Raw genomic sequence first — 12,096 nt, 5'->3', positions numbered from 1 at the left:
TCCAGTGTTGTTTTCTGACAACTAAATCATTCAAAGAATATCCAAATTAAATAAACAGGCTTCATTTCCTGAATAGTATGAATGTTTTATAGTATCTTATTAAATTGATATGTAAATGTAAGTAATCTTCCACACAATTCAAATAAAAGGACAAAAAGTACTCTGCAATTCCTCTCTGTCTTTCTGGTACGTTCTGTCATGTTATTTGACGAAAAGTAACAGCATAACAACAATCACTAACAGGAACGATATGTTAAAGGACATTTTCACTGATGATCCACTATATGCCAACCAATGCATTTAATATAAGTTATTATTATCATATTGAATAAATCTCAATATAAAATACCTTGTTTTGAACAAAAAGACAGTATTTTTTATTTTTGATAACATTGTGCAATTCTAATATAGTAGATGGCAACATAAAGGATTTTTTTTTTTTAATATTTTATTACCTACGCAGATTCTCCATCTTGCAAAGAAAGTTTTAAAAGATAAATGACAATGCTTGCTGTTATCTTCCAATTGTGCCCAATTTGTAATGATGTATTTTTCTTAAACAATGAAATAAAGGAATTGTTTAAAAAAAAATAATTCCTTCCTGCTATCAACTCTGTCCTGTTACTCAAGACTCTTTCATATTAATTGTACCGACATATATGAATATCTACCGTCATAAATGAATCCTTTGTAGACGAAACGCACGTATGGAGAACAAACATTAAATCCTGTTATTCAAAATGTTTAAGGGTTTCGTACTTGTTCATTTTATACATGTAAAAAAAAGCTTTATTTGTTATGCCGCTTGCGATTAAAACAACACTTTTCGTATAACATTAGAGTTAAAAATTCATATTATACACCAATAGACATAATTGCGGGGATGCAGCATTCCACTATGGAATGAACATACTTAGTAAATAACCAATAAGGTGTACTGACCACAATTCATTTTTTTTCAAATGATCAATGATCTTATACAGGATATCGAGGCGCATTAAAATATGAATCAAACATATTATAGGATTGTTATATCAACATATATCCCTTGGTCCAGAAATGTTATTTTTTATTGATTCATTATTACCCCTTAATTTAGGTAAGGTAGTTGCTTCTACGCGCGTAGTTACTTGTGTAGTTTTTAATCAACATTTGTTGTGTCTTATGTTTTCTTTTCGTTTTTTGACATGCTATTGTTGTTGCTTTTTTTTCGAAGTTATTGAAAATTTTAATTAGAATGTACCTAGCCAGAAATTATGTGTAAGATTCCCAAATCCTTCTTCATAAGCTGTCCATCCTCTGTAAAAATTAGTACTGCCGTCTAATCTCCTTTGTATAACCTGGAAATGAGAAACAGACTTTATAGATATGTATATACAATTTGAATGAACTCCTACACTTAATTTCAAATTGAGCGTATGATTCATTTGTCATATAAAATTTTATTCCAAACTAATTAGTATCTACACCAGGCCGTATCCTTGTCAATAGGTGAAATATCAAATGAAATGATGAGTATTTTGGATAACTGTAGGTCCCTTGTTGAAAGATTTCTTTGAGTTTTTTTTATATGACATTGTAATAGGAGGACACATTTGCCCTGGTGTTAAAGTAAAGAAAAACTTGTTATTTGTAATATAAAAACTCAAGGAGACAGTACTCTCTAATATGCAATTAAAGGTATGTTTATGCCTTTATTAGATATACGACGAGGTTATATGAGTGCCAATACGACAACTCTAAATCCAAGTTACAATATGTAAAATTAAATCTTAATGCTTGAAAATAGAATTTAACATAGAAAGGTTGATGTGTGTCATTTTAAGTTGAATGCTGGTATGCTGTTCACTTTTAGACCAGAACTGTTACCTGCAATTACATTGTTTTCCTTCGGTTCTCTAAAAATAGTAATTTTTATTATATATTCATCTATTTATAAGTAAAGACAAGATCAACTATAAAGGGATTTGCTGGACAAAATGCATCACGTTGGCTAGTCATGGACTCAATGACTGACCAGCAGGATACACTTTATCATATAAACAATCTTATCTCTAGTCCTGACTCCTATTGCACATGCGTCAATTGATTAGGAACTTACTGTCCAGCCACCATCTTCTGTATCCATTTCACAATAGACATCGACCTGAATGCACGGCGTTGGATGAATTGTGTAGACACCTGATCCAACGGAGCGTGGTATACCAGTACAGTCACGTGGTGGATACAAGTCTTCCGACAAGAAAATCAAAACAGTTTTATTGAAAAAAAAAATAGCATATCATAAATTTTGATATTTGTTAATATCAACTACAAAAGAAATAAAAAGGTATATGTCAAAATGTGGCAGACGATACCAACATCACCTTTGAAACTTATTGTGACATTTTGAATGAGTGTTGATTCGTATGAAATATACTCCATGTATATCAGGAGATATTTACCCTTTCCACTCACTCTGTCATGCTCCGTTGGATGTTCATGTGATATCCTCAGTTATTCATGACTATTTGTATATGTATAAAAAGGTTGAGCAACATTAATACCTCTCTACTTCTCTTTTAAACTACAGTTATTGACTGTTTTCTTTGACTGTCAAACTGATATTGACTAATTCAGTGTCTTTGATACGGATTGTCATTTTGGTTCAAACGTCCTTATCAAGTCTCAAAAGTAGACATTCGATCGACAGAAGAATTTGATTAATCAAACTTTAATTTTTGTAAAGCTTTTTAAGGTTGGAATTTTTTTTGGCCCTTTTAGGGTTCGATTTGTATTTTGAATTATATGCAAATTTACTTATTACTGTATTTTTGCAGTATTTTGTTATTCGTTTGTGTATATTGTTATTGATTTTTATTCATCCGGAGATGCCTGTTATTATCAATAAACCAAAAATGAGATAAATTTACCGGGTTTACGCAACAAAACAGAATTTTCCATTCTCCATATTCTGTACAAACAGCAAATGGGCGTCCTATCATATCAAGTCCATCTTTACATTTAAAACTTATTCCAGTGCCGAGATTTCTATATAAACCAAATGTCTCTGAGCAAACAGCATTTTGTATTTTTGGCAGGTGTCCTTCACAGTCTGCAAAAAAGTAGGATGGGTTGTACATTAACTATCACGTGTATCAGTTGACAGCATAAAGGGCACTAACAGGAGTATGTTAAAGGTTACAGCTAACGCAATATATTGGAATTTTTACTGATCGTTAATCGTTTTATACATATTTGATTCCAAGAACGGTTTCCTAGATGGGGAAAAAAGCCTTTTTATCTTTTTCATGAGTTTGTAGTTCACAAAATGAAATGAAGGCTTATCCTGCATGATAATCTGTGATAATTAAAGACAATTCCCTATTTTTAGCTAATAAGAAAGATAAGTTTTAATATTTGCTCAGAATTGTCACCCGATCCTATATTTGCACTGAATAAATATACATACACTTAAATATCTTAGATTTTGGTATTATGCTACTGGTATCTGGTTATAATAAAAGTCCGTACAACTTTAGTTTTCCCTTTAACAAGGATTTCACAATTTGCAAAACATTGTTTGATAAATATTTGGATATTGATATTTTTGTATCGGCTGACTTTTAAGGCATCTATCGGTTCATATTCCATTAAAATTATATGTGTTGTACTCCAAGCAACTGTAATATGTAAAACATTTATCACAATAGTCTTTCATGTGACTGTTGTCTACCTTATCATACCAGTTTGTAAGTTTATAAAAGAGAGACAAAAGACAAAAAAAAAAAAAAAAAAAAAAATAATAAGCAAACTCGTAAATCGAAAAATAACTGACAAAAAACATGAAATTATGTTTATTTGAAATATTGTCTTGCGCAGTAAAGAACAAGGTATGATAAGAGGCATATTTGGACCCCCTTTTCCCGATTTGAGAAACTTTTATGTTGAAACCCATCCTAAATGTGAAATGACCTATAGTATCTGTTCTTAAACGTATCACCTTATTTTGTTGAAATATGTCCCCAGATTTTTGCAAAAAGAGACTTAAAAAGGGCCATGAACAACGAAAAGTGTTTAAAATCTACAATTTTGTGACGTTTGAAGACAATATTCGACATCAGCGCCAACGTAGACCATCCTGAAATAATCAACCAGCTACTCTTCTCTACTATATTTTTCATCTTATGAAATATCACGGTGGTCTACGTTGGCGCTCATATTTTAAATTGAAAAAAATAAATATCTGTTTGTTTACAATTTTCACAAGTCGATATAATACGGCAAATGAACCGGTCCGGTTCCGACGCTATTCCGGTAACTAGATGCAGACGGAAAACCAAGACTACCAAGCACTCTCAAGAAAATACGGGTAAGTAACACATTTCCAACCCAAATCTTAACTACAGGCAAATAATAAAAAAAAAACTGGTATTCTGCATGTTTGCAATAAGCAATTATAAATGCAAATGTAAGTTTTATTTACGAGTCTGCAAGGCAAGTGGATCAGGCCTTGAGCTTGAAAACGATTGCATCTTTTATACAAATAATATGTATCGTTACCTGCCCTCAATAACTGGGAATATACTTTTGATAATATATTATCTAAATTATATTTTGCAAGATTCAAAATATTTCTTGCAAGACATTCTTGTGTCTGTCGGTCCTGTAGGGGGGAGGGTGTCTTCTTTCTTCATTTTAAAAAAAAATATATTCCGGGGGTAAATAATAAATCAAAATATCAAGCAATCATAGATATAACGTATTATCACCATACATATTACAGATAATGCGTAAGACGTGTAATTAACACAGGCTATAAAAGCCCGACGCAGACGACATGATAGGTTTGTTTACATAATAAAAGAGTGACGTCCCCTGAAAATTGATGAATTCATTTTTCGTTTATAATTTTTTCCAACATTTAAAAATACGGTTGAAGTATAATTCATAATTCGATTTTCATTAATAGATTTCTTTTTTTAAACTTTGAAGTAAATTGTTTATTTCCGTTAATATACTGTGCACTGGAAAATTTTATAATGTACCAGTTACGGAGAAGTAGAGAGATAAATAATAGAAGAACAAATCCTTCATCGCTTTGAAAACAAAAGCTATATAGCCAGTTATGGTCGTTTCACATGCTAAAACTGTACAGCCAGTCCAGGCCTAAATTTTATAAAAATAATAAGGCCGTTAAAAACTTCCATGTAGTGTTGTTTTGAACCATGACCGTGCAAACTTCTACATCTTACTGACGAAATCTTTAGTTAGACAAATCAAGGAGGTAAAATGACAACCTTGATAATAATCATTTATCAAGTTGCCATGCCGGCAAATTCTGCATGAAGTATAACTAAGAATGTAAAAAGCTCCCCCCCCCCCCTGGAAAATATCGACAAAAAGTGCTGTATCAATAAATTTTATATGAATATTATTTTCTAATAAATGGCAAATTCAAACAAAAGTCTGATAAGTGTCGTAGCAAATGGTGAAATGAACCTGTTTTTATCATTGTTTGCTTAACGTCTCACTTGTATGAAGTTGTAGTGTCTTCTATTATAAAAGTATAAAGTCTACAAGCCATCAACGCAAAACTTATCTTGAGGCACACTAAGAAAAAAATAAGTGTTACCCTTGTCCCTCCGTCTGCCACAAAATTGGTTTCCATCTCTAACCTTAGTATTTCTCAACCAAATGATATGAAACTGATACACAATGCTTATTACCAATAAACACAGATCAAGTTCCAATTTGGGTGGTGTCAAACTTACTATATAATTTACCGAAAAGTGTGGGGGGGGGGGGGTGCATCATAAGTGTTCAATGGAAACATTCTCCATTTAATTTAGATTGTAAGCACTCTTTCAATATTGTTGAATTTGATAAGCTGTCTTCATAAACTAAAAGTTTGTGGTTTATTTAGCATTTCTTTTCTTATAGCTCAAATTGATAAAACCTACTGTACAAAACCCAAAGAAGTGTATACCGGAAAAATGTAGAACTAGTTACATGTATATCCGATAGAAGATTTAGGTAAATCGTTCGCAGTTCTTATTAATGATGAACACATAAAGAAGTACAATTGAGAATGGAAATGGGAACAACCCGACCAAAGAGAAAACAACTAAAATTGAAAGAGAATATATAACACCCCCTCCCCATACAAATATAAATTGAAACGCCTTCCTTAGAGTCACCATTTTAAGGGTGTGTCCTAAAGGCTAAAACGAAGCGTACAAGAAACGCAATATTGTTTAGCTTAACAGTTTTTATTTGTACAGCGTCATGTTTTAATTAAATACCCCAAGATCGATTAGAAATTTTACATATTGTAATGTAATTCAAAAAGTGCTAACATTGCTACGTAAGTAGGTTTTGAAACATTGTTCTTGATTTTGAAATGTCAATCAAAGAGTAAATTCTTACGGCCATATCCTGTTTATTGTTTATTTTAAAGATTTAAAGATTTATCATCAACTATAATTATATGGTGTTTTTTTTTTACATTTTGCAGCACTTTTGAAATTCCAGCAAGATGGTCATGAAAAACAGCATTGATAACTGTTATATTGGATTCATAAAATAGGTAATTTATAAACAAACAAAAATACTACATACAAAAATATACTCCTTATCTGTCCTCACAACGATTTATGTGTACGAAGAAACCAAAATATAGATGGTTGTGCATATATGAAAATAAGGAGTTTGGTATGATTCCCAACTAGACAACTATCCACAAAAATTCAAATGAAGTAGATTTTAACAATTATATGAAACAGTCGGGACTTTATCAATGAGAAAAACCCCATGTCATACAGTTGACTATACAAGGTCCAAACATTAAAAAAAATGTAAATAGACAATTGATAAAACTAACGACCAAATCTATAACAAAACAATTATATGGTTATCATATTTATATAAAATATATACATTAACTCGGAATGTGGTATACGTTTAAAGATAAAATACAAGAGACAAGACAATGTAAATGAGACAATATACAGGAGACAATATCAGTGAGACAAATGACTTGAGACATAAGTAAATGAATATGAGGCAAGACAATGTAAACGAGTCAAGATGCAAAACAATGTAAACGAGAAAGAAACAAAAGACAAGATGCAAACAAAAAAAAAGAGAAAAAAGACAATGAAAACGAGGAAAGAGAAAAGAAACAATGTAATTGAGACATGAGACATGAGACAAAGGACAAGCGACAAAATATAATGTAAATAATACAGGACAATGTTAACTGTACACGAGGCAATGTACATCAAACAAAGGACAAGAGACAGAAGACAATATAAATGAGACAGGACAATGCTAACGAGACAAGAAACAAGACAATATACATTAGACGAGAAACAAAAGACAAGAGAAAGACAATGAAAACAACAGACAATATACAAGAGACAAAAAACAATGAAAACAAGACTAGATACCATAGACAATGTTAATGAGACAAGATGCACAAGAAAATGTAAATGAGACAAGATACAAGATACAAAAGTCGATACAATTTTAACGAGACAAGACACAAGAGACATGAAACAATACAATGCAAACGAGACAAGATACAAGATACAAGAGACAATATTATTGAGACAAGATACAAAAGAAAATGTAAATGAGACAAGATACAAGATACAAAAGTCAAGATACAATTTTACTGAGACAAGACACAAGAGACACGAAACAATACAATGTAAACGAGACAAGATACAAGATACATGACACGATGTAAATGAGACAAGACACCATTTTAATGAGACATGACACAAGATACATGCCACATGACAATGTAAACGACTGAAAAGGACAATGTACACCGAGACAAGAAACAAAAGACAGTATACAAGTAACAGTGTTCATGTGACGATATACAATGTAAATGAGACAAGAAACAAAAGACAATGTACACGAAACAAGAGACAAGAAAATGTAAACAGGACAAGATACAATGGACAAGACAAGACAATGTGAACGAGACAAGATACAATAGACAATGTAAACAAGACAAGAGACAAAAGACAATTAAACTAGGTGATACAAGCAAATATGTATATGAAACATTTTTTATTTTTTATTTTATTTAGGGACTTAGCTATGGCTAAAAATTACAGTTGTGGTCTCTGCAATAAGACGCATTTAACAGTCAAAAACAGGAGAACAATAGTAAATGAAAAAATAATAGATTGTCTGGCCAAAACTCTTAAAAGGAATATTGACAATGCAACTACATGTATATGCTTGAAATGCAGGGCAAAAATATACAGGGATATAAAAAAAAGTGATGAACTCACCACATCTAAATCTCATAGACGGTGTACTGTTTGTCAGAAAAATAGTAGTAATCGACATCGACAGGTAGTTGTACCACATGAGGCTCGAACTCAGGCTTTCATTGAAAAATGTATCGTTATACCAGCGAATAGCAGATGTTGTCCAAATCATCTTTTGGGAAACTATTTTACACAAGAGTCTATTTCAAAGATACCAGAAGTAAATAACACTACACTTTTTAATAGAAGTGACATCACTGAGCTATTAGACAGGGTTCGAGGAACATTGACATTAAATGGTAAACTTAACTTTGACTGTGCACACTCATTGTCAGAGGAGGACTACCAACGACTGACTGGTTTAACAAGGAATCAGTTCGAAGCTGTTGCAAATACAGTAACTGTCCTCAGGAAATCTGAAATAAGATCTGTAAAGACATGTTTGGCCATCCTTTTAGTTAAACTAAGGACTGGACTTTCAAATTCAATTTTAGCAACATTATTCTCATTAGAAATACACCAAATTCAAAGAGCAACGCATGCTGCTAGATCCTGTTTGATGAAGTCATTTGTGCCAAAGTTTCTTGGCTTTCAACATATGTCCCACGAGAAGTTCACTAGAGACCACACCACTCCAACAGTAAGAACTTTGTTTGCAGATGATCATCAAGAGACTGGTATTCTTGTCCTTGATGGGACTTATATTTACCTACAGAAAAGTTCCCACCATCACTTTCAAAAGCAGACATACAGTATGCATAAAGGGAGATCCTTAGTAAAGCCCATGATGATTGTTGCAACGGACGGGTATATTTTAAATGTCCTCGGCCCATATTATGCTGATGGTCATAACAATGATGCTTCTATCATTAAGCATGTATTTAAGACTAATGCTGACGAGATTAACACATGGATGCACGATGATGATGTCATAGTTGTAGACAGAGGCTTTCGTGATGCGGAAGAATTTTTGAAAAAATTAAATTTCAAAGTTGAGATGCCTTGTTTTCTAAAGAAGGGTGCAAAGCAGCAAACAGTCGAGGAAGCGAATGCAACACGACTTGTAACTAAAGTGCGCTGGGTAGTGGAGAGTGCAAACGGCAGAATCAAACAGTGGAAATTTTTAGATAAAGTGGTTGCCAACCACTACGTACCACACATTGGGGACTTTGTACGAATTGTATGTGCTCTTGTTAACTGTTTTAGGCCGCCTCTCATAAATGATTTTGGCAATGATGATATAGGAAAAGAAATGATTGAAAAGGCACAATTAGACAACCATGTCAAAATATATGTAGAGGAGCACAACCTTTTGAGAAGAAAGACTGTCTACAAGGAAGTTGATGGTGCAACTGAGCTTATTATGTTTCCCAGAATTTCTCTAGACCATCTAAGACAAATTACAATGGGTATTTACCAAATTAAGTTAGCTAAAAGGTACACGGATGCCCAGCAGGAGGACGACAACTATGCATTGTACATTTGCAAGGATAGGCCAGATCTGTTGCGAGTAAAAATGCAGTCTCGCCATTCATCTTCTAGATGCTATCATTTGTGGTTGGAGTACGATGAGAATGATATCAGTGGGTGGTACTGTACTTGTAAAGTTGGGTCACGTATGGTCGGGTGTTGTGCTCACATCGCCAGCGTTGTTTGGTATCTTGGATATCAGAAGTGGAATATTGAAGCTGCTCAATCTGTCAATGCTTCTGGAAAGTTTTCGAGTTCCATACTCAATGCTAAAGATGTTCCTGAAGAGTCTGACATGTCTGACGTAGAAAGTGTTGATTCATATGTAGAAGAATGACATAAACCTTGTCTATATGAATGACTTTAACAAACTCCTCGCAACTGTTTTTGTTTATTCATAAGATGTATATTGCTGTTATAATCTAAATTAAAAGAAGGGTTCACATTTATTATGTCATCACATTTATATAATTTTTATTAAAAAAAAAACACGTTTTTTAACCACAAGATTTATTTTGTCTGAACTTGTAACGTACGACGTGGAAGACTAGATTTGGTATTTTTTTCAATTTTTCAATTTTCCGCTTTGTTAGCACATGTTTTTTTTTTTAACTCCAAGCACTTGATAATACACATGTCACTTTGTTTAACTCAGGAATTTTTTGTGTTTGGTCAAGTGTGTCTTGTAATTCTGTCAATTTCCCTTATTACTATTGGTAACAACATTAACATAATGTTAAAGCACGTTAAGATATCTAATCAATTTGTAGAGTTTTAGTGGAATATTTCATACCAAGTACATTGTTATAATTGTTTGCAATTGTGGCAACTATCTACCAGAGACCTTATGTGTTAATTTCAAGAAATGTAGCAATATAATATTTAAAAAAAAAATGTAATAGTTCATGGAGGTCACTCTTTTTACGCATTTTCCTTATATGAAGTGTTGACGAACACTTAACTTTGCAAACTTTTTTACGCATTTAAAATGTCCCTGTAATTGATTAACAGTTCCCTAACAGATGAAAAACGAATTCTAGAAGCAACACACATTTGTTACAGAATACTTTGTGATCCGCTTCTCATTTTTCAATAGCATTTTTAGTCGCTTTGTGTTAAATAAAGTTAAATAGTAAGGTCTATGCTTTATTTGTTACTCTTACTATTGTTTATAAAGATAAGTGTCACTTAAAAGTTCTTTTATATTACTCAATTTGTTAATACATGTATTAGCTAATGTAAACAACCATCAACAATAACTGTTGACGGAACCATACAAGTCCATGTGAAATTCTATTTATGAGAATGAAAGTGTATAGAGAAGATCATTAATTATGAGTTATTTGTATGTGAACATAGATAGATGGTTAAATATGAAATTGACTCTTACCAATATTATGTACAAACGTATGAATGAAATCTGATATGAAAAAATATCATTACTTTAAATTAACTTTCTTAAATCCATCCATAAATAGCACAAACTACATGTGATTATTATTTAAAGTAAAGCAAACAATGTCGATATGGCAATCTTCTCCTCTGTATATGCTTTAGCGGGATGCCAGTATGATAGTTACTGAAAAAGTTAAAATTGAACTGACTTTTTTATTTCTAGTATCAAGTCTTTTATACAGAACTAGAAAATCGGATGAGTAGATATTTGTACAATGAAAATAGTAGTTGTCTTTAATTTAAACATGATGATAGTTGCTTACAACATTTGTGTTGCTATGCAATATATAGACTTCTTAAAACAACAACAAAAAAAAAAAAAAAAACGATTGATAAAGATATCAATATTATAGTGTACTCAATGAGAAAGAAAGTTTTTAAAAAATACCAACACTCATGCTTGGGATTAAACAAAAGAATCATTATTAAACCGTTGCTAGGTACTATTTTTTTTATTGAAATGTTGTTGATATACATGAACTTCAATTGAAATTACTCTTAATTCTTACAGTTATTTATTTTTATATGAAATCATTTTGTTTTTATTTACAATAAAATGATTGTGCTCACATTTCTTTTTAATTGTCATTTTGTGTCTGTTGCTAAGCAATATTTGTGTTGCTATGGTTGATTTTAACATCCATAAAAACAATAGTGATGACTGATCAATCATATCAGTCTGAAAACCAATTTAGATCTAGAATCTACAAATATTGCTATTTTTTTTATATCCCAGAGGGAAAAACTGACCAAACTTTGAACTGTTGCTAGGCAACAACCTTGTTGCTAGGTTGTTACTAAGCATTTTAATTCATTAAAATTTAAGGTGAACATTCGTTCGTAACTTCAGGTTCCTATAAAGTAAAAAATAGCATTTAGAATTGAGATCATTTGTTTAGAT

Source organism: Mytilus galloprovincialis, chromosome 5 (assembly GCF_965363235.1).
Source record: "Mytilus galloprovincialis chromosome 5, xbMytGall1.hap1.1, whole genome shotgun sequence".
Classification (NCBI taxonomy): domain Eukaryota; kingdom Metazoa; phylum Mollusca; class Bivalvia; order Mytilida; family Mytilidae; genus Mytilus; species Mytilus galloprovincialis.
This window is presented reverse-complemented; position numbering follows the sequence as displayed.